A 24,313-nucleotide genomic window follows, 5' to 3' on the forward strand; every position below is an offset into this window, starting at 1 on the left:
AATGCTATGCAGGAGGCAGCTGACCACCTTTTATTCACAGAAGAGGAGCTGCCCCCAGGGGAGCAGGAAGCAGCCCCAGACCTTGCTGCCCTCCACCCCACCCTCTGCCCTGGCCGCACATGCTGCCAGCTGTGGAGCTACCCCACGAGCACCGACTGGTGGGAGCGGCTGGTGCTCGGAGTAGGACGACGACTGCTGGCTCCAGAACTTTCGGATGAGCCGGCAGACATTCCTGGAGCTCTGCCAGTGGCTCATCCCCGCACTAAGGCACCAGGACACCGCCATGCGGCGCGCCCTCAGCGTGGAGAAACGGGTCGGCATCGCTGTCTGGAAGCTGGCCACTCCAGACAGCTACCAATCCGCGGGGCAGCAGTTTGGCGTCGGCAAGGCCACCGTCGGGGCTGTCCTCATGGAGGTAAGAGGACCCGGGGAGGGGGGAGCCCTGGGGGGGAGGGGAGCCCTGGGGGGGGAGGGAGCCCTAGGGTGGAGTGGGGCCCTGGGGGCGGGAGGGAGCCCTGGGGATGGAGGGCAGCCCCGGGGGTGGAGGGCCAGGCACACCCCTCACTGGTGCTCTCCCATGTCCTTCCCCTGCAGGTCGTCCGTGCCATCAACGCCCTGCTCCTCCACAGGCTCATGCGGCTTGGGGACCCGGATGCTGCCATCGCGGGGTTTGCCAGCCTGGGCTTCCCAAATTGCTTTGGGGCTCTGGATGGGACCCATATCCCCATCCGTGCCCTGGAGCACAGCGGAGGACGCTTCCTGAACAGGAAGTGCTACCATTCGGTGGTCCTCCAGGCCTTGGTGGACAGCCGGGGCCGCTTCCTGGACATTTATGTTGGGTGGCCTGGCAGCACCCACGATACGCAGGTGTTCAGGAATTCGGGCCTGTGCCGCTGGCTGGAGGCGGGGACCTACATCCCCCAGCAGGAGATCCCTGTGGGGGACACCACCATGCCCCTCTGCGTCGTCTCAGATGCGGCGTACCCCCTCTGGCCCTGGCTCATGCACCCTTACACGGGCCATCTCTCAGCGAGCCAGGAGAGCTTCAACACACGCTTGAACCATGCACGCCAGGTGGTTGAGTGCACTTTTGGGCGCCTCAAAGGGCGCTGGAGGTGTCTCCTCACCCGCCTTGATGCAGGCCCCACCAACATCCCCCAGGATGTGGGCATGTGCAGCGCATTCCACAACCTGGTCGAGAGCAAGGGGGGGGCCTTCTTCCAGGGCTGGGCTGTGGAGGCTGGCAGGGCTGACGTGCAGCCACCCGCTGCCCCCAATCGTCAGGTGGACCCCAAGGGGATCCGGGTCCTGGAGGCCCTGCGGGCCCATTTCGACCAGGCTGTGGGGTGAACGCTCGCAGTCCCCCCCCACTGCACCACCCCATCCTCCACAACACTTCCTGCCCCCACGCCCACACCACAGAGCACCCAAGAGCACACCCCTGCCACTTTTCTGGCAAATAAAAATGGACCTGTTGTTTTTTGAAACCAAAAACCAGTGATTTCTCTTATTATTCATACTACAAATATATATATAGAGAGAGGAGCAGAACAAAAGGGGGGAACTATTTACATGGGGGAGCAGGTACCATATAACAGAACAGGGGTGTAACACAAACTATATACAAATACATATGATGGGGGATATGTACAAAGGGAGGGGAGGGCCACGTCCTGGGCCCCGCACCCCTCTACTGTCTGGCGCCCGGGGTTGGTGGGCGCGACCCTCGCCTCGGCCTGAGCCCTGGCCAAGACTGGCTGGGGGCCAGGCGAACCGGTAGATATGGCCAGCAGGTGTCAGCAGGCCCCAGGTCCCCATCGGTGGAAGGCCCCAGGGTGGCGGACGGTGGTGGGACGGCGGTCGGAGCAGCGGGTGGAGCGGCGGGCAGGGCATGCAGAGCGGCAAGCGGCGTGGCATGGGGGACCAGGTATTCTGCTATGAGCTTGACTGTGCACATGAAGGCCCCCCATGCCTCCTGGCACCAGGCCAGTGCTCACTCCTGGAGCTCCAGCCGCCACTCCTCCACCCGCAGGCGCTGCTCCGACACCTCCAGCTGACGCCGGAGGGTCACGAGCAGCTGGGGGTCCGTGGCCGTCCTCTGTTGGTGGTGGCTCCGCCGTCGGCCCTGTCCTGGGGGCTAGCCGGTGCTCCGCCGAGGGGCTGGCCTGCAGCGATGGCCCCGGTGGGCTCTCCGGGACCACGGAGACCTCGCTGGCGCTCTCCGGGCTCTCCGATGGTACAGCTGCGGAACACGGGGGGGGGGAAGAAGAGTGGAGACAGCCGTTAGCGTGGGCCCCGAGCCGTGGCCCTTGTCCCCCGACCCCTCTGCTGCTGGTTCCCCATCCCCGGGAGATGCTGCTGCTTCTGATGGGTGTCCCACCCCCTTCCCCCCCCGCGGGGGACCCTAGGTTCTGCTCCCCCCATCCCCAGGGATGGGGCATGGTGCTGTCCTGCTGGGGGGGCAGGGGCTGATGCACTCTTCTGAGGGACATGCCACTGCTGTCCTTGGGGCCATGGTCATCTGGGCATGTGGAGGGCCCTGGTCATGTTTGTTGTCCCCGCCCCTTAACCCCAGGGGTGTGCACCGGGGGGGTACATAACTGATGGTCCGCTCCCATGGTCAGGGGACACCCTCTGGGAGGATGCCCTGCTGGAGTTCCGGGATGGTATAGCGATGTGGAGCCCCCCCATCACTGGAGGAGGATCCCCCCTCCTCCTCCTCCGGCATCCCAGAGGTGGGCTCCTGGGGGGGCCCCTGCGGTGTGGGGCTTTCCTCTGGGGCAGACTCCGCCTCCGGGGCCTGCTGGGGCTCATCAGTCGAGGTGTCAAGAGTGGCTGGTGGGGAGGAGGTGTACTGGGGGCCCAGGATGGACCTGAGCTCCCTGTAAAAGGGGCAAGTGGTGGGGGCGGCCCCAGATAGGCTGGCCGCATCCCGGCCCCAGGCATAACCCTGCCGCAGCTCCTTGACCTTACTCCTGACGTGGTCAGGAGTGCGGGCAGGGTGACCCCGGGCAGCCAGGCCCTCGGCCAGCCGAGCGAACGCATCCGCGTTCCGCCTCTTGCTCCCCATTACCTGGAGCACCTCCTCCTCGCTCCAGAGCCCCAGCAGGTCCCAGATCTTGGCCTCCGTCCAGGAGGGGCCCCGCTGCCTTTTCCCAGGCTGGCTGCCAGGCTGGGAGCCCTGGCTCCCCTTGGCGGGGGGTGCCCTGGGGGCGCTTGGGGGGCTGGCGGGTGGCCATCGCAGCAGGGGTGGTGGATTGGGGCTGCAGGGAGGCGTGCAGGCAGGCTGCGTGTCAGTGCTGCCGCCTGCACGCGCTCTCAGCTTCCTGCACAGGAACGCAGGGGGCGGGGAGCTTTAAGGGGCCGCTGCACGCGGCGACGATAGAGCTCAGGGGCTGGAGAGAGTGTCTCTCAACCCTTCAGCTGATGGCCGCCATGGAGGACCCTGCTCTTTTGATGTTGCGGGATGCAGATTGGCTACACGTGCCCTACTTCGACGTTCAACGTCGAAGTAGGGCGCTATTCCCATCCCCTGATGGGGATAGTGACTTCGACGTCTCGCTGCCTTACGTCAATTTCAACTTCGAAATAGTGCTCGCCATGTGTAGACACGGCTCTAGACTCATAAATCAGAGGGTTGGAAAAGACCTGAGGAGGTCACCAAATCCAAACCTCGTGCTGAAAGCAGGGACTAATCCCAACTAAATCATCCCAGCCAGGGCTTTGTCAAGCCAGGGCATAAAAACCTCTAGGGATGGAGATTTCACCACCTCTCTGGGTAACACATTCCAGTGATTCACGACCCTCCTGGGGAAATAGTTTTCCCTAATATCCAACCTAGACTGCCCCCACTGCAACTTGAGACCATTGCTCCTCATTCTGCCACCCCTACTACTGAGAACAGCCTCTCTCCATCTTCTTTGGAATCCCCTTCTGGTAAATGAAGGCTGCTGTCAAAACCCCCCTGACTCTTCTCTAAATAAGCCCAAATCCCGCAGTCTCTTCTCATAAGTCAGGTGCTCCAGCCCCGAATCATTTTTGTTGCCCTCTGCTGGACTCTCTGGAATGTGTCCACATCCTTTCTGTCATGGGGGCCCAGAAGTGGACACAATAGTCCAGGTGTGGCCTCAATAGCGCTGCGTAAAGGGGAATAATCACTTCCTTAGACCTGCTGGCAATGCTCCTACTAATGCACCCCAATATGTCACTAGCCTTCTTGGCTACAAGAGCACAGTGTTGACTCATGTTCAGCTTCTCATCCACTATAATCCTCAGGTCCTTTTCTGTGGAAATGTTGCTTAGCCAGTCAGTTCCCAGCCTGTAACAATGCTTGGGAGTCTTCCATTCCATGTGCAGGACTCTGCATTTGCCCTTGTTGAACCTCATCAGATTTCTTTTGGCCCAGTCTTTCAATTTGTCTAGGTCTCCTGGAAACCTATCCCGGCACTCCAACATATCTACCTACCCCACTAGCTTAGTGGCAACTGTTAAGTTGCTGAGGGTGCAATTCGTCTCCTCATCCACATCGTTAATAAATACGAAGAACAAAACCTGACTCTGATTGACACCTGCTACAAATTAGACATAGAGATGTTGGTCACTATCCTTGAGCCTGACAATCTATGTATGTTTCCATCCATTTATCGAATCCATACTTCCTTAACTTGCTGTCAAGGTCACTGTGGGAGACTAACGCTTTACTGAAGTCAACGTATATCACATCCAGCGCCTTCCCCATATCCACAGAGCCAGTTACCTCATCAGAGAAAGCAATCAGGTTGGTCAGGCCTGCCTTGCCCTTGGTGAATCAATGCTGACAATTCCTGATCACTTTCCTTTCTTCCAAGTACTTCAGATGGATTTCTTGAGGTTCTCCTCCATGATTTTTCAGGGGACTGAGATACAGCTGACAGGACTGTAGTCCCCTGGATTCACCTTCCTGCCTTTCAAAGGATGGGCCCTGCATTTGCCTTTTTCCACTTGTCTGGGGCCTTCCACAATTGCCACACACTTTCAAAGATAATGGCCAATGGCTCTGCAATCTCATCAGCCAACACCCTCATCACCCTTCCATGCATTTGATCTGGCCCCATGGATTTGTGTACTTCTAGCTTTTCTAAAGAGTCCTTAACCTGTTCTTTCCCCACTGAGTACTGCCCACTTCCTCTCCAAACTGTGCAGCCCAGTGCAACGGCCTGGGAGCTGATCTTGTCTGTGAATACAGAGGCAAAAACATTTTGATTATTTCAGGTTTTCCCACCTCCTCTGTCACTAGGTTACCCCCCTCCTGAAGTAAGGGCTGTTGAAACACAAGACTTCTCTGTGTTTAGGCGGCTAACATTCAGCTTTATTGAATTCAATAAGGCAACAGATGAGCCAAACTGGACACTAGTAAAACCAGGTCCAGCAAGGCTGCTTGATGCAGCTAACTCTAGTATTGTATACCCTTCCACAAACAAAGCCCAGTGTCAGAGGCAATTAGTTAGAGAATCGTAAATCACTTCTCCAAGAGAAACCGTTATCAGCAAAGAGAAACAGGTACCGGGGAGCTGGAGCCTTAACTCCAAACAGCCCATTAACGCATTCCATAGAGCTCATCCTCCCTGCCATTCCCAAACAGGTCAAGGAAAGTACAGGCTCCTGTGTGCGTGCAGAAGTAAGGGATGTGAAATGGCGTCTTATACAAGATGGTTTCCACAGGGTCCCACACTTTCGTACTGCTAACATGCTTGTAGAAGCCTGTCTCGTTTTCTTTTGCCTCCCTTGGTGGCTGGGTCTACACGTGCCCCTTCCTTTCGAAAGGGGCATGTTAATGAGCAGGTTTGAAAGATGCTAATGAGGTGCTGCAATGAATATGCAGCACCTCATTAGCATAATGGCAGCCGCAGCGATTCGAAAGTGCAGCTTTTCAAATCACGCGCCGCCCATGGAGACAGGACCTTCCGAAAGGACCTCCCCAGTTTTCGAAAGCCCTTCTTCCTAGCTGTGATCGGAAGAAGGGCTTTCGAAAACTGGGGGGGTGGGGTCTTTTTGGAAGGTCTCGTCCCCACGGGCGGTGCGTGATTCAAAAAGCCGCACTTTCGAATCGCCGCGGCCGCCATTATGCTAATGAGGCACTGCATATTCATCGCAGCGCCTCATTAGCATCTTTCGAACCTGCTCATTAACATGCCCCTTTTGAAAGGAAGGGGCACGTGTAGACCCAGCCGGTATCTTTAATACCAAGTTCACTTTGTCTTTCCTGATTACACGCCTGCATTCTTGAGCAATGTATTTACACACTTCCCTAGTCACCTGTCCAAGTTTCCACTTCTTGTAAACTCCTTATCTGTGTTTAAGCTCAACAAAGATTTCACTGTGAGCCAAGCTCGTGCCTGCCATATTTGCTTTCCATACTGCACTGCAGGATGATGTGTTCCTGCGGTCTGCAGCAAGGTCATGTACTGAAAACATAACCTGCACTTTGATCGATCCTAATATTTGTCCTGCTTTACCAGCTGGGCCTAACCTATTGTCCTCACTCATTGTGTTACTTTTGGGTATTTCCTTCATTCCATCAAATCAATAGGGATATTTGATTAGTAGGTGGGGAGCGAAGGCCTAGCGTATCAGTTGAGATTAGCCTGACTCAGTTACACTCTGAGTGACAGTTTCTCCCTTTTCTGTTTACACAAACTTGCATAAAATAACAGTAGGAGGCCTGTTACAAACAGTGCTGACTATAAAGGTGACCTGTGAACCTGTATTCTTACTAGGTACTTGGTGGACAAAAGTAAAACCCTTCCCTGGTGTTTATACTTCATTTACTTTCTTGTGACTCAAAATTAAAATCTTACTGTCCTGATTCACAGAACAAAATGAGGTTTGCCAGACTGGGTCAGACCCATGGTTCATCTTGTCAAGTGTTGTGTCTCCGACACTGGCTGGCAGCAGTGGCTTTAAAGGAAAGAACAAGAAATCCAAAAGAGACTAGCCTGGTTGCAGGGGTGTTAGGGATCAGCCTATGTCCTGGAGCATAAAGGTTTAACCTGAGCTCCATTCCCTTTAATCACCATCCCATCACCAGCCTCCTCCAGGAGACGACTGGAGGATAGCAGAGAGAGCAATGAACAGCAGCACTGAAGCAAAGTAGCAGACATTCTATGTTTTTAAAGCCATCAGATCCCTGCTCTCAGAAGCCCTGTTGGGGAAGTGCCCTATTCCCCCCACCTTCGTATTACGGGTTCATAAATTCTATAGCCAGGATGGAGCTGGTGGACATCTAGGCTGTGTCTACACTTACTCAAACTTTCAAAATGGCCATGCTAATGGCCGAATTGAAGAATACTAATGAGGTGTTGAAATGCATATTCAGCACCTTATTAGCATGCCGCCAGCCACAGCACTTCCAAAGTGCTGCAGTTCGCTCACCCTCAGCTTGTCTACACAAGGGTACTTTTCAAAAGGACCCTGCCAATATCGAAATCCCCTTATTCCTATCCGCTGATTTTTGATGTCTGTTCTATGTCCATTCATTCTTTGTCGAAGAGTGTTTGCAGTCTGTCCTATATACATGGTGTGTGGGCATTGTTGGCACATGATGGCATATATGATGTTAGTTGAGGAACAGGAGAATGTGCCCATGACTCTGTAATTAACCTGGTTAGGTTCAGTGGTGGTATCTCTAGAATAGAGATGTGGACAAAGTTGGTGTAACCAACCAGGCTCGGGTTCCCCAGAAACGAGGCTGCACCCAGAAGGTGAGTGCTGTATTTGGTTTATTGAAAGCGCGTGACACCCGCAACAGGAGCCCTGGAGACGCCGCAGTCACCAGTGGGGGAAAACCTGACGCATCAGAGCTTCGCTCGGGGAGAGGCTCTGTAACAGGCCTCCTAACACTAGCTGATAAAGCTCAACTCATTAACATAAGATTGTCTATGCATTCCTTATCACTATCTCTTGTGGCCTACTGCCAGCGTAGCCTTGAAGTGTTGGCAACCGTGCTTTGTTTTGCAGGTGTTGTCAAAGGATTCCTCTGAGGGTTCACAGAGGGGTCGGACTGCTCTCATGAGACCGTTACAAAATCTTCTCGCACCCTACAGTTGGCAATGGGGCTTGTTGCAAGGAAAAGTTCCAGGATTAGTATGATTGTGGTATAGCCTGTGGTTGCTTGTGAGAATCCTCATAAGGTTGGGAGATTGTCTATAGGAAAGAACAGGCCTGTCACCTAGGGCCTTCTGGAGTGTGGCATCCTGATTTAGGATAGGCTGTAGGTCTTTAATGATGAGTTGCAGTGGTTTGAGCTGAGGGCTGTGGGTAACGACAACTAGTGTTCTGTTACTGGCTTTTTTGGGCCTATCTTGAAGTAGTTGGTTTCTGGGTATTCGTCTGGCTCTGTCCATTTGTTTGGTTTTTTTTTTTTTTTTTTTTTTACTTCTCCTGATGAGTAATTCTTTGACTGTTTGGCAGAGATATTGTAGTTTTAATCCCATGTGAAGCAGAGCAGATCAATTAGAAAAACATCCAATCTCATTTAAAATAATGATAGAGAATCAATCACAAACCTCCTTGAGTTTTCTAAGGGTTAATGACCCTCACCATTCAAACATGTGCACATTCATTCCTGTCCAAATTTGTTTGGCTTCAGTTTCTAGCCATTGGACCTGTGACAGGTGTGTTCACAGATGTCCCCTGGGGATGTTCCCCAGTGTACTGATCAGGCCACTGACACCCACCTTCTTGCTCTTTGGGGCTCCCCATCACCCTGTTCTGGTGGGCCAGAGTCTTTGGTCTCCCCCAGCCAAGGCACAGAGTGGGGTTACTGTCCCCCCTGCAGAGCAATGCAGATGCTGAACTATCTCAGCTCTGGGAGGACACAGATCTGGAGTTCAACATCCAGCAAACCAACCCCCCAAATGAGACCCAACACACAGGGAAGACTTATCAGGTCATCTCCCTATATCAATGAAAGACAGATCTGCACAGTGGTTGCCCCCACAATACCAATTATTTACACTGGGCCTGATAGCAAACAAAGTATTTTTATTAAGTACAAACAGTAGGATTTAAATGGTTGCAAGTGAAAATAGAAAATCCAGGTAAAAATGAGTCGGGTAGCACTAGAATGAACTAATAAATTTACTAGGGCATTAGGGTATAACCTTTTGTGCAACAAGCTTCATGAAACACCCTAATCAATTTTGTCTGTTTGTCTGGCCAGCCAAAGACAAAGAGCTGACAGCTTCCCATTGCTTAAATAGACTTTCCCCCTGGGCAGGAATCTGTCGTTTTACATTCCCCTCTCCCATGCAAAAACAAACTATTCAAAATGGCTTTACGTTCCAGGTGATATAGTCACATGTCTTTCTAACACCCACCACCTTCTAGACAAGGCTGTTCACAAGTCATTGCATTGATCATCCAGTCAATAGGGTTTGGGGCTCTCATCAGCACATTCAAAACTATAAACAGATTTACACTTCGTATTTCTAACTGCACATAGAAGAGTGATACATGCGCCAAGATAGGATATACAGATCTAGCAGATTGTAACATTGAAATTCATAGATCACATGAGGTATTTTGTCTAAAGCATATTCAGGTTATGCCTATTTGTATTAATAAGCCAATTTTCATCACAGGATTTAGTTAGAGCTTTTTGTATTACACTGATAACCCTGTCACCAAAATTCTGTTCCTCATTAGTACTTATAGATTGGGATCACATTATTTCTTAGCCTTGTCTTTATTAAACTGAACAGATTGTACTCCTGGGACCTATCATTCAAAGACTTGCTTTCCAGTCCCTTAATCATTCTCATGGTTCTTCTTTCAATCCTTTCCCATCTACCAACATCCAAACTTGTGTTTGGCTAGAGGTCATCAGCCAGAATGGCTTCTAGGCTTGATCTGACGCCATGAAGAATTTGCGGAATCCATAACAAAGTCCTAGCTGGGATGATTTAGTTGGGGTTGGTCCTGCTTTGGGCAGGCGTCTGGACTTGATGTCCTCCTGCGGTCACAGCTGTCATCGCAGCTGACACCTAGGATTCTGTGACTTCTCTTGGTAGTTTGTGAACCATAGTTCAAAATACTGCTATATGGGTATAAAAGCTCACCTTCCTAGATATGGTTTATTGGTATAAAAGTGCACCTTCCCATTCGTAAAGTGAAATAAGCTATAGTGGTAAAAGATACCTATAAAACTTTATAGCGATGTTTACTCAAAGGCTTTTATAGGAAGAGTTATGTTGCCAAAGGATCTCAGCCATGACTGATAATACTCTAAGTGCAGACCCGCCCTAAATCTCAAACCAGGCAGCATTATTTCAGACCTCAAACTATTTCTGTGGCTCTTTTCTGAACCCTTTTTCTTGATTGTTGTAAAAATGTGGACCCTCTAAGCGTACACAGTATTCCAGGATGTAGGTCAGTTGCCAGAGCAGGGTGTACAGAGTTACCCTAACTGTAAGTTCACCTGTAAAAAGGGAGTGAAAGTTCATTAATGGCCACAGTGATCCATCATCTAAAATTATTTAAGAAAAGCTGAAGAAAGGAGATAGTACGGCTGATTTAGTTTAAATAGAAAGGCCTTCCTGGTACCTACTGGGCTTGTTTACACTTGCCCCTAACTTAGAAGGGGGCATGGTCATCAGGACCACGGGAGATCACTAATGAAGTGCTTCAAAGTGCCCGTGGCTACACACATGCCAGCACTTGGAAGTTTGAAGCTTCGAAGTTGCTGCGGGGGGAAAATTAGCCTAATGAAGTGCTGAATATTCATTGCAGCACTTCATTAGTAATCTCCCATGGCCCTGCTTACCATGCCACCTTCGAAGCCGGGGGCAAGGGTAAACCCAGCCCTTAAGAATATTTAAGATTCTGAGGGTGAATTTTTGAGTTGCAGTGCATTTGCAAAATTTGACTCCATCAACCAAGGATTGAAAAGAGCCTGGGAATGGTTGGCCCATTACAAAAGCAGTGTCTCTGCTCTTGATGTTCACACCTCCACATTAGCATCTGACAATGGGCCCCATCCCCCCGATGAACTGATATGTCTTCTCCTCTCTTGATGTTCACAACTCCACATTAACTGCCGGTACCAGGCCGTTTCCACCCTGACTGAATAGACCTTGTCAGCTCTGGCCCTCCCCTGTACTGAGATCCCCTCTTTAAACCCTCCTCTGACCCCCTACCCCATGCATCTGATGAAGCAGGTCTTTGCCCATGAAAGTTTATGCTCCAAAATATCTGTTAGTCTATAAGGTGCCACAGAACTTCTTGTTGTTTTTGATGGGTAAACAGGAGGACCAGAAATCAATGTTCCAAAATAAGAAAGGTCTAGGGGAAAACAAAATACCAAAGAGATGGACAATTCCATCCAAAGTTCCTTTCTGGGGTCCTTGAAAAGAAAAAGCTTTTGGGAAAAATTAGCAGAATAAGGAGCTCTCAACATGCACTGCAGCGAGCCTTATCATCACAGCTGTCACCCCCACTGTCTCCTGGGATCCTAGACCTCTCTCATCCTACTCCCGAGAGAAATGTGTCCAGACTGGGCCAGAGAGAAGGACAGAAAAGACGTCACCACCTCCACCAGCTCTGGCTAAATCCCAAATGCCATTTGAGATATGAGACTTTGCCTCTACCCCTCTATGATCTATCACCACTATATCCTTTTCCTTCCTGTTTCCTTTTCCCTTCTGCTTAATAAGGTGTAATATTGCAAGGTTTCTGAGGTACCACTGAGAGGGTCAACTCAGGGTGAATTACTTAGAGACCAGGCTACTTATGGCCCAAGACTGGGGAATCTCCATTATAAAGCTCACCAAATACTAGCTAACAAGAAGGCATGGAAGTCATCCCCCCAGACACTCCAGCATTCTTGTGCCGCAACCAGTCCCCTCCTTACAGGGCTGAGAGGTTATGGAAACCAGTCTCACCAAATCCAAGCAGGTTCTTCCTATCCCAAAGGACCAGCCACATTCCCAGGTCAATGTGTACCTCAGATCTTATTCAAAACAGCACACTGATGCCAATCCTTTAGAATCTAAAACCTATGGCTGCATATGACTTATGAAGAAAGGTTGAGGGAATTGGGACTGTTCAGTCTGCAGAAGAGAAGACTGAGGGGGGACTTGATAACAGCCTTTAACTTACTGAAGGGAGGTTGCAAAGAGGCTGGAGAGAGGCTGTTCACAGTGGTCACGGATGGCAGAACACGGAACAATGGTCTTAAGTTGTGGTTGGAAAGGTCCAGGTTGAACATTAGGAAAAACTTTTTCACCAGGAGTGGGGTGAAGCATTGGAATGGTCTGTCCAGGGGAGTAGTGGATGCTCCACCCCTGGAGGTGTTTAAGTCTCGCCTTGACAAAGCCCTGGCGGGGCTGATCTCATCGGTTTGGTCCCGCTTAGAGCAGGGGGCTGGACTCGATGGCTTTTTTAGGTCTCTTCCAGCTCTATTGTTCTATGATTCTATGATTCTATGATATACACGAGCAAGTTCTTTCGAAAAAACTGAGCCTTGGCTGAAAGAACATGGGGTGCATTTACACACAAAATTCGCTCTTTTCATCTGAAATCAAAAGCACTTTTTCCAGCGGCCCTCTTCCTCTTCCAGATGAGGAAGAGCGCCTTTTTCTGAAAGATTCTTCAGAAATAAACATGCATAGATGCTCCACAGATCCTTCTTTCAAAAGAGGATTCCTCATACCACTGGATTTTCAATCCCTGGCTCATTCATAGTTTTACCTGATCATAGAATCACAGAATCATAGGGCTGGAAGGGACCTCAGGGGGTCATCAAGTCCAGCCCCCTGTTTCAAGCAGGATCAACCCCCACTAAATCATCCCAGCCGGGACCTTGTCAAGCCAGGACTTAAAAACCTTGAAGGATGGAGAATCCACCACCTCTCTAGGCAACACATTCCAGTGCTTCACCACCCGCCTGGTGAAGTAGTTTTTCCTAATATCTAACCTACACCTCTCCCTCTTCAACTTCTGACCATTACTCCTTGTTCTGCCATCTGACACCACTGAGAACAGTTTCTCACCCTCCTTTTTAGAGCTCCCTTTCAGGAAGTTGAAGGCTGCTATTAAATCACCTCTAAGTCTTCTCTTCTGTAAACTAAACAAGCCCAAATCCCTCAGCCTATCCTCAAAGGTCTTGTGCTCCAGACCCTTAATCATTTTTGTTGCCCTCCACTGAACCTGATCCAGCAAATCCTCATCCTTTTACACTGGGGGGCCCAAAACTGGACACAATATTCCAGATGTGGCCTCACCAGTGCCGAATAAAGAGGAATAACTACTTCTCTAGATCTGCTCGAAATGCTCCTCCTAATGCACACCAGTATGCCGTTAGCCTTCTTGGCTACAAGGGCACACTGTTAAATCATATCCAGCCTTTCTTCCACCATAACCCCTAGGTCCCTTTCTGTCATACTGCTGCTGAGCCAGTCAGTCCCCAGCCTATAACAATGCTTGGGATTCTTCCGCCCCAGGTGCAGGACTCTATACTTCTCCTTGTTGAACTGCATCAGATTTCTTTTGGCCCAGTCATCCAATTTATCCAGGTCACTCTGGATTCTCCCTCTACCCTCCAACGTATCTATCTCTTCCCCTTACCTTATCACAATGAAGTGTTTCAGCATTATCAGATTGAGACACAAACACAAAGAAGATTAGTTTCAATTTTTTTTCTGGAAATAGTATAGTAAAAAATCAACACATTTCCCTGAAGCATTTTAGTTCTGATGAAATTACATTTCAAGTGGAAAATAGTTTTGATCACATCTAATTATGTGATAATCATCCCCCCGAAGTCCTCATCCACATCCATAGCAGTTAGAGACTGATTTAAACCACGAAGCAAGAGATTTTAGTTCACAGCCAGCAGCGTTCCTAGCAGTAATTATTATCACTCATAATAATATTGATTAAAATCAGAAAAATGTTATAACTGGGAATGTTTTAAGAACACCTTACTCAATGCCCCAAAAGCCACAAACCTACAACCAAGATCAAAGACTGTACAGGTTTCATAGTAGAGATGGAGAGCTTCAGAACTGCAAGAATTTATTTCAGAATTTACTCCCTAGGGTATAGTCTCGGGCCCAATATCACAGTGCTCCAGACTAGAGCTGGAGACCTTCACCTTGTCTCTCTAGCTTCACCTGAACATGCTTAAGCAGATCTGAGGTACAGGAGCACAGACCAAGATTTCTTTTTATAGTTTCCTGGTGGGCTCGTGATAGCATCTTGACAGCATGTGTTCACTGTGGTTGTGAAGTAAAACTATCTATGTCCAAAACCCCACAGATGATGCACTGCATAGATTAGCATTAAGTTAGAGTTCATCTGAACAGTCACATCTCCTTTTGATCTCTGACTTAACAGAATACAGCAACAAACAGGGACCATTTAGGTACATTGTCAAACTCTAACATATAAATGCAAGCCCCCACCCCCCAGAACCCTTACGTACTGGTATGTCTCCCAAGTTGAATTTGGGTCAATTAGCTTGCTAGTTGTTTCACCCTTTTTGCCTTAATGTCACCCCAGCAGTCACATATCACAAGATTGCAACTGCAACCTTTTAAAACCCCAGCCCAGGGCAGACTTGTGATTAGAAGGTCCTCAGAGCTTCATATCAGCACGAGTAGCTTGTTTTATGAGGTGTAAAAGTCAGAATTGGTTACAAGATAAATAAAGCTCAAACATGCACTGGTATTACTTAAGCAACCATCTTAGCCACAAAGCAAACTGTCTGACCACATACTTTAGCAGAATCCTGATCAAACTTTTCAGTTCAGGACTCCTCTTTCAGGCTCCAGTGGTTGTTTCCTTTTGTCTTCTCAGAGACTAACAGAGTGGAAGCCCAAAGGGAGGTGTGTGTGTGTGGGGTGAGGTGGGGGGTTCCTGTGTGTTTGTCTCTCCTTTTTACAGTTTCAGTCACCTACTCAAAAAAAAAATCCAACTGAGATCTGGGAGACAGGGTTGTTCCCTGATCATTTTTTCACGTTTGGACATTCTTTCTTTCCTCCCACTACTGGATGATTCTGCTGACTGCTTACAAGCAAAGTGAGGCAAGACATTGTTTGTAACAGACCTGATTACCCACTTCTGCTGGGGTGAAGCTATCAGGTTTGGAACACACATTAATACCATCTCATGGGAGACTTCTATAACTTCACACTTAATGTTGTCCCATATTTTTATCAGGTCAGTACTGGCCAGATAATTATGAATTTTCAAATTATGTCTTACTAGGCAGATGTTGAACAGAGATTACTACAGCAGTGTGAAGGGTGTGATCGCTTGGTTGTATTCTGTCACGTATAGTAAAAGATGCATTAAGGTTCTCATACCATAGAAGCTCTAGGGCCATAGCTTGTGAAATGTATAAATGAATATCTCAAGATGACAAGTAATTATGTCTTGTGCGATTCAACAACAACCGCTATCACCTGCTGAAGTGCAATACAGACCAATGATGAGTTGTGTCACTTCCTTACTCTGCGCCAGTGCTTTGCTGATGGACTGCCCAACCTGGACATCTCACCAACAGCCAACCAGCATGCAGCTCACATTGTGAGTGCCTGTGTGTAGCTGCAGTCCTGGCCCAGCAGCTACATACCAGCCCCACTCTGCCTTCCTCCAGCCTCGGTTACTGCCTTCAGGGAGACCCCAACAGGGTCCCCATACCAGATTTTCCCCATAAATGTGTTCTGCACTCAGTCCTCACCTGAACATTCCAGATATCAGTGGTCCATTGGTCCTTCAAGGGGTCAGTGCAGAGGTGATATGGACTGGGAGATGCAGGGTCACCTCCCCTACAACCAAATTTCTCCAGGGAGGGTTCACACTTTCCAGCACTGTGAACACAGGAAGGAATGGAAGCTGCTTCCAAGCCACAGGAGGGAACGGGGAGAAGAGATACTGTGTCTATGCAAAGCTCATCCTGGCCTTCCCCATCCACCTGTGGCTGGAAGCAGCTACCATCCCTTCCTGACTGCACAGTGCTGAACGCCAGCTAACATCTGCAGGCTGCTGCTGGTCCCCCTGCTGCAGTGTGGGCAAGAAGGGGTTAGGCCTAAAAAAGCATTGTGCACCAGATCCTCAGGGTATCTGGTTGAAGGGACTTCAGGGATGTTGGTTCAGGGATGAGGTGGTTCAGCAGGGGAAGGCACCTTGGATATGGACCAGCCCTATGCTCTCTGGGACCAGGACGGAGCCCATGCTGAGAAGCCTGCTGGTTGAGCTGGAAATTGCTTCCCCTTCCTATTCCAGTGCTTATGGGAGAGACAGAGGGGCTCCCCTGTGCTAGGGTAGAGTCCATCTTTCTTTGCAGGACTCTGGGTGGCTTTGCTCAGCTTCTCCTGGTCAGAGCCCTGTGTGGGAGCCTCCATTATCTTTGATGACGCCTGCTTACAAACATTAGCTGGTCTCTTGTCTTTGAGAAACAAATTTACCCCTCTTCCATCTTGACTGTACACACATTTCAGTCCTAATTCCAGCTTATGTTCATAACTTTACATGTAACATGCTACACTCATTTTAAAACATAGGGAAAACATTTCAACCATGATATTATTGACCAGCAAGTTATTACTTTACAAATGGCCGCTCACGAGGTATATTTGTGCAAAGCTTATTTCACAAGTGCGCAAGGTACAAAAACAAAGTGCATTGGGTCACAATTTCAAGAACTCACCAACATAAATGCTAATAAAAGTAAGAGGAACAAACAAGAGCCAGCCACCCTGAAATCAGCAGGGTGGGGAGTACAGGTAAGGAGTAGGGTCTGAAAATCATTAGGTATAAGGTACAGGGAATGTCAGGGTAACCCACAATAAAGGCAGTATCTCACCCTGTGTGTCTCAGGAGGAGAAACCAAGAACAAAACCACGGCGATGAGGATGACACCTTGAGGTCCCAACTCAGAAACATAAGGGATGCCAGTGTTAGGACTAGATGTGCTGTGTCATCCCTTTCCCCCCCTATTTATCTTGCAATGGCTTTGATCTTGTTTAGCTCCAGTGTAAGATTCTTCAGGACGAAGGACTGAGCACCTGAGCTAACTCAGTTTGGGCACTGTTCCTCAAGTGCCCCTTGAGTCTCCAAAGTGAATGATATTCCTTCAGAGTGTTCTCACCCCACCAAACCTGAGACCGTCATCAGGCAAGAGGCCAGACTCCTAATCCTATCATCTCATCTGCAGCCCAAGGCCCCCATTTGGATTTACAATGTTCTTCAGACACCTGGGGAGGCCAATGGACTTGCTGAGCTGGGAGAAGGCTGGATCCATGCTCCTGGAAGGGGCAAGGCTGAGGGCAGATGGGGCAGGGCTGTGTCTCCATACGGGGAGCCAGGTGCTTCCAAGCCAGCTGGGATGTTGTGCTGAACCTGGCTGTGTCCTCCTGGAAGAGGCTTTGGCCCCACCATTTCCCAGCTCTGGCCCCAGCCCTGCCTCCACCTCCCCACGACCCCAGTTGGCTATTGGTGGGCCACATGGGAGCATTTGCCCCTTTTCTGCCCCTCCCACAAGGTCCCCAGGGAGCGGCTGATCAGCAGGGTCTGTGGGCTGCAGTCTGAGAGATGCTGATCTAGAGTGAAACCAAAGTTCTGTTAATCCAGCCACTGGTCTGCGATGGCCCAGATCACTTCCAGATTGTTTTTAAAATACAGGGAAAACACTAGCTACCTTTCAGCACCCTTGTGTAGTACATGTTTTTAATGTGAGATTAAATAATATGTCAGCAGCTCAACCACATCCCTCTTACACCTCCTGGGGATTTATTTCTTTTCAATTATTAATCGATTTAACCTTCTTTTCTGAAACCTGGGTTTCTTGTGGCTGCTCATTTTTAGTGGTATAATATAAGGAAGAGAGTAGGTCAGCAATAGATATTTCCCTAGTGTCCTCTCAGGTGAAAATTGAAGCGGAGAAAGCATTTAATCCCATTCCTAAAAAGTATTAAGGGGCTGGTCCTCCTCCCTTTGACTTCAATGGAAACTAGGTGCTGCACTGAACTACATTTGATTTATCTTTGTAGAATGGCTTCATTGTTCTTATTGCTCCTTTTACCGTTGGCTATCTACAGATTAAGCCGTAGTCCTCCCGTTTCTGAGATACTTAAAGAATTTCCTTTGGGTTGTTTTTAGCTTTCTGCTAATTGCTCTACAGAAGCCAGCTCACATTACCCAGTTTCCCTCTTACTCACTAACTGCCGTTTATTGACTCTATTGTATCTAGAGTCCAAGCAGTTTTTGTTTGGCTTAGGTAACCTCTTAAAACAAGCTTTCCATCAACTGCTCATTTTTTGCCTTCCTCATTTCTGTTTCACGTGTGTGTTTTATTGTTTCTTTAAAATGTCAGGCTGTTACTTCCTTCAATTTTTGACTTTACCTTTTGAGTCATTGCCTTATTTCAGTCAAATATCCCCTTGTAAAGTTAGGGAAACTATTTATGACAGGTCTTTTCATGTCACTAAGAGAAAAAAAGTTTGTTTACATTGACGAGCGCTAACACTGTATTTATATCATCACCTGACAGTGAGAACAGGCAGTCGCATGGCACTTCTGGAGTTGGCACTGCAAATTTTTTTGTGCCAGATATGCTTTCATGTGTCCCTTCATCCTTTGGCCATCATGTCAGATGACAGGCTCCTAAGCTGATGGCACTTGTTAAAAAATTAATTCATTATGTCTGTGTCTACACAGCGTGGTTTTCCCAGTAAGGCCAAGCTAATAAGCGGCCTCATAATTACAAATGGGTGCTCATTAGCATGGTCCCACGATTCATTAGCATAGCCACATGACAGCTTGGTCTTGGCAGAGTGGGGTGCTGGCAGGGAGGAGGCTGTGTGGACGTGCCCCATCCGGCAAAAAGCCCCTCTGTCACCAGCCCTTTATGCAATTTTGAGGCTGCTCATTAGCACGGGCCTGCTGGGAAAGCTGCACCATGTAGACCCAGCCCAAATGTGTAATCGAACTTCTTGGGAGAAAACGGTATATTTCCGGGTGCTTTACCCACATTCTGCCACCTATTTCATGTTAGACCATTCTCACACGATGGCCCCGCACATGGTGTCCACTTTAAGAACATTTTCACTGCAGATTTGACAAAACGCAAAGTAGGGACCAATGTTTGATTTCTAAAGCTAGCTACAGCACTTCACCCAGGGCTTAAGAATCTGAAGAGCCTTCCAACACCTGAGAGGAAGGAGAAGCGGGGCATGCTTTGAGGAGCCTTAAAAGAGCAGTGCTCCAATTTGGAAACTGCAGACCATCCTAAAAGAAAATCAGCCTTTTGCTGGTGGCATTGGGCTCAGATGATAAAACAGAATATGTGTCGGTCCACCCTGCTTTGGACCCCTATTGAGCATAACACGCTATTGGCATGGATGCAGGTCCTCTGGAATGGGACATGAAGCATGAGGGCACACGTGAATCTTCACTGCATCTGGCACATAAATATTTTCCAGTGCTGGCCACGAGAATGCCTGTTCTCACTTTCAGGCGGCAGTGTAAAGGAGAAGCGGAGGCCCTGGAGTAACACTTTGGAGGGAAAACAAAGCAGCAGAGATGTATTGCTTTACAAACTCACAAAATGATTTATTTGGTGATGAGCTTTTGTGGGAAAGACCCACTTCTTCAGACCAATTTCATTTCCAATACAGGCTGACATTTTTAAGTACAGAGGACCAAACAGAAGAAAGAAATTGCAATAAAAACTGACAGATCAAATAGGATAGAAGAAAGGGGAGACAGGTTGGGGGATGTTAATTGTCCTGTCTCAGATAATTAGGAGTATCAAAGGAAGGGAAGCAGGCCTTGCAATGCCATGAGGTAGTTGACGTCTCTGTTCATACCACACATTAATGTGTCGAATATGAATATGTACTCTAACTCAGAAATCTCTCGCTCTAGTCTGTTGTTAAATTCTTGATGTTGCAGGACACTAATTCTCAGGTTTTTAACAGAATGGCCCACTTCATTAAAGTGTTCACTGACCTGCTTATGTGTATTGAGTTTCTTGATGTCTGCTCTGTGTCCATTTATTCTTTGGCAAAGGTTTTGCCCAGTCTGTCCAATGTATGTAGTGTCAGGGCATTGTTGGCACATAATAGCATATATAATGTTGTTGGAGGTGCATGAGAATGTGCCTTTGATGTTGTACTTAACATGGCTAGGTCCAGTGATGGCATCCCCAGAATAAATATATGGATGAAGTTGGCAGCGGGGTTTGTTGCAAGGAAAAGTTCCGGGATTCGTATTACTGTGGTATAGCCTGATTGCTGGTGAGAATCTTTCTCAGGTTAGGAGGTTGTCTATAGGAAAGGACAGGCCTTTCACCTAGAGCCTTCTGGAGTGTAGCGTCCTGATCCAGAATAGGTTGTAGGTTTTTAATGATGCATTGCAGGGGTTTGAGTTGGGGGCTATAGCTGACGACAAATGGTGTTCTGTTGTTGATCTGCTGGGGCCTCTCTTGGAGTATCTGGTTTCTGGGTATTCATCTGGCCCTGTCAATTTGTTTTTTTCCTTTCCCGGTGGGTAAATTCAGTTTTATAAATGCTTGGTAGAGGTCTTGTAGTTCTCGGTCTCTGTCAGTAGGATCAGAGCAGATACAATTGCTTCTAAGAGCTTGGCTGTAACTGATGGATCGTGTGGTGTGAGCTGGATGGAAGCTGGAGGCACGTAGGTAAGTGTAGCAGTCAGTGGGTTTCTGGTAGAGGGTGGTGTCAATGTGGCCATCAGTGATTTGTACTGTGGTATCCAGGAAATGTATTTCTCATGTGGAATAGTTAAGGCAGAGACTGATGGTAGGATGCAGGTTATTAAAACCACTGCAGAATTCTTCCAGAGTCTCTTTACCATGGGTCCAAATGATAAAGATGTCACCGATGTAGCGTAAGTAGAGGAGGGGCAACAGGGGATGAAAGCTAACAAATCATTGTTCGAAGCTGGCCATAAAAACATTAGCATACTGTGGGGCCATGCGGGTGCCCGTAGCAGACCCACTAACCTGGAGGTGTAAATTGTCCCCAAATTGGAAATAATTGTGGCTGAGAACAAAGTTACATAGGTCAGCCACCAGATTTGCTGTGGAAACATCAGGGATGGTATTCCTGATAGCTTGTAGTCCATCCTCATTTGGAATATTGGTGTAGAATGCCTCTACATCCATGGTGGCAATGATGGAATTGTCAGGAATGTTTCCAACGTTTTGTAATTTCCTCAGGAAGTCAGTGGTATCTCGGAGATAGTGGGAGTGTTGATGGCGTAGGGTTTGAGGAAGGCGTCTACATAGCTGAACACTTCAGTAGTAAGGGTGCCAATACCTGAAATGACAGGGCACCCTGGGTTTCCAGGTTAGTGAATTTTAGACAGTAAATAGAATAATCCAGGTCGGGTCTCATATGGTGTGTCTGAGTGAATTTGGCCTCAAGTAAAGGCAGGGAGTTCTTTAAGTAGATGGTGTAGTTTCTTTTGGAATTCCAAAGTGGGATCTGAAGAAAGAGGTCTGTGAAATGTAGTGTTGGATAGTTGTCTAGCTGCCTCCTGTTCATAGTCTTGACTTATTCATGATGACTACAGCACCCCCTTTGTCAGCCGGCTTGATTATAATGTCCGAGTTATTTTTGAGACTCTGGACAGCACAGCGTTCAGCACAGTTGAGACTGTATTTCATTTGATGTTTGTGTATAATTTCAGTCTGTGCATGGTTCTGGAAGCATTGTATATAGAAATCTAGACTCACTACATCTGTCAGGGAGTCCACATAGAATTCTTCTTCTTTTGGTGTTGCTGGGGGGATCTAGAGAGTCAGACTGATGCTCACTGGTGTGTTGGAAGTATTCTCTTAGACAGAGAGTGAATCAATACAAGGCAAACTGCTTGGGGATAGGACTATTTACAGTCCAAGACTGGAGGTCTCCCACTACAGGACACCAAACCAGTAAGAAAGAGCACTTTTGTTCACCACACTGGCTAACAAGAAGTCATATAAGCAGTTCCCCTCAACACATTCTCTTGTGTCATCACCCATAACTGTCTTTGTACAGATGAGAGGTTATGGAAACCAATCTCATCAAATAAAAAGGTTCTTCTGATCCCAAAGGACCGGTCACATTCCCAGGTCAATATATAACCAAGATCTAAACAAAATCATGCTGACGGCCTTTCCTTTAGAAGCTAAAATCTAAAGGTTTATTCATAAAAAGACAGAAAGGGCGAGCTTTAAGATTGTTAAAGGAATCAGATACACACACCAAGTGTAGAGTTCTTGGTGCAGGCTTGTAGCAGCAATGGGATAAACTGCTGGCTTAACTCAAGTCTCTGAAGTACGCCCACTGTTAAGATGGGTCGTTCAGTCCTTTGTTTAGAGCTTCAGGTTGTAGCAAAGATCCTCCAAAGGGAAGAAGCAGAGTTGAAGACAATATGGAGGCACTCCCAGGGCCTTATATGTCCTCAGTCGTGTAGAAGAACTCCCATTGTTGTTGCTGTGGAAAACTACAGCTACGAGATGAAGTTTGGAGTCACATGACCTATGTCCATGCATGACTCAGTTCTTTGCAGGGGGATGCATTGCCCACATTCCAGATTGAAGGTTTGAAGGAAAGTCCATTTAGTGCAGCTGGTGCCTCCCATGCTTTACTGTCCATCAAATGGGTTTGAATGAACCTGACATGCTGGCTGGCTATTTTGCAGTTGTTACTTCAGGAGCTGACATGTGAGACACTGGTACACAGCTAATGTTCATAGCTTCAAGTACAAAGACAATACAGGCATGCAAATGGGATAGTCATAAGCCACGGATAAGAACTTTTCAAACAACATCTCACTTGGCACAATTTGCACTGTAGTTGGAAACATAGAACAGTGGCTGCGGCCATGAGCTGAATGGCCACTTTTAAATCAGATGGTGTCACAACAGCATTGAGACCTGTCCTCAGGATGGTAGATTGAGGAAGCCATCTGTGGAGTGATCTCGGGGGGTTATGCCGAATAATACAAAATAAGGCGCCATGGGCCAACAGTACCTAGCAGAAGGGAAACTGATTCTTAACCGAAGCAGACTGATCTCACTAAGCCTCTTTAGGCACAGCTGTCTCGGAGAAGGTAACTCTGATCTCAAACCTGCGCTCTTTCCCTCCAGGGTACATGTTGTAGTTCTTGTGCCTATGCACGATGGTCGGTGCGAGAAGACAGAGTGGGGCTAGAACTCACAAGCCAGCCTCACTTAAGTCCATTCATATGTGAAGGTCTCTCTCTTACTGCTGAAGATTTACCTCCTGGTGAAAGTCGTACAGCGATCGGCAAGTGATGTCGGATGCAGATGGAGGATACGACTGGAAGCATTTAGTCACAAACTTCCACAGAGGCAGCCCAGGTGTGATGGTTGTCTGTCTGACCTGGAACAACAGCAGCTCCCATATCCTGCCTAGTGACAAGCAGCCCTATTTAGGGACAGCGCTGCTTTCTTCAAAACATACAACACCCACAGTTGGCAGGTATTGTGTGACATCTGTAAGTGGCTCTGTCGATCAAGAATTGATTTAGTTGCTTACCAACGATGTCATAGAAGATGAGATTTGTCGACCGAAGGCTCAGTCCAAGAAGAAGAAGATATAAAGATTGGGTAAATTGAAAAAAAACGTTTACAGTGTAAATATTTGTAATAAAATAAATATAAAGTGAGTACTGTATACTTTGTATTCTTCATTGTAAGTTAAATGACTATATTGCAAAATGTAGAATTAATTCTATTATTGTCTATGGTGTGATTAGTTGTGCAATTAATCACAATTAATTTTTTATGACTTGATAGCCCTACTTATAACTATGGACAATCACACTGTCTATTGTCTCTGAGGAGGGAAGAGAGGCAGGCCTGTTTAGGCGGTCTGTCTTTTGGGGAATAACACAGCTGTTACTGGGAACTGTTCCGCCTGGAAATACCCCAGTCAGAAAGGAGAGAGATGTGGATATTGGCCTACCAGACGTCACAGTTGAGGAGCCTGGAGCATACACTGGACTGTAGAAGGGGAGATGCAGGTGTAGGTTCCCTGAACAATGGCACTCATCACAACTTCGGAGATAGGAGAGTCCAACACAGGGGATAATGTTATCATTGAGGCTGTTAAAAGGAATGGCCAGATGACACACAACATCCAACCCTCCATAATTTGCCAATGGCTTTTCCCCAGGTCCTGCAGGAGTAAGAAGACGCTGTTTATGGCTCAAGGCCACAAGGTCTGCGGACCTCAGAATGGTTCGGTTAGAGAATTGTGGGTCTCAATTTATAAAGGGGACATGATATCCTTGAAATGTC

At 48.1% G+C, this 24,313-nt stretch overlaps 1 long non-coding RNA gene across 2 annotated transcripts in view; it reads right to left on the reverse strand.

The window, feature by feature from the left end:
• Positions 1 to 1,528: 1,528 nt before the first annotated feature.
• The window catches only part of LOC142023011 (uncharacterized), a 63,659-nt gene continuing 40,874 nt past the window's right edge, over positions 1,529 to 24,313 (reverse strand). The window contains exon 3 of one of the 2 annotated variants that reach the window (XR_012648098.1): positions 1,529 to 2,242. This is a non-coding gene — a long non-coding RNA (uncharacterized LOC142023011). The remainder of the gene's footprint in view (positions 2,243 to 24,313) is intronic. The other variant, XR_012648097.1, reaches the window with a different exon arrangement.

The sequence above is a fragment of the Carettochelys insculpta genome, chromosome 19, assembly GCF_033958435.1.
Source record: "Carettochelys insculpta isolate YL-2023 chromosome 19, ASM3395843v1, whole genome shotgun sequence".
NCBI classification, from domain to species: Eukaryota; Metazoa; Chordata; order Testudines; family Carettochelyidae; genus Carettochelys; species Carettochelys insculpta.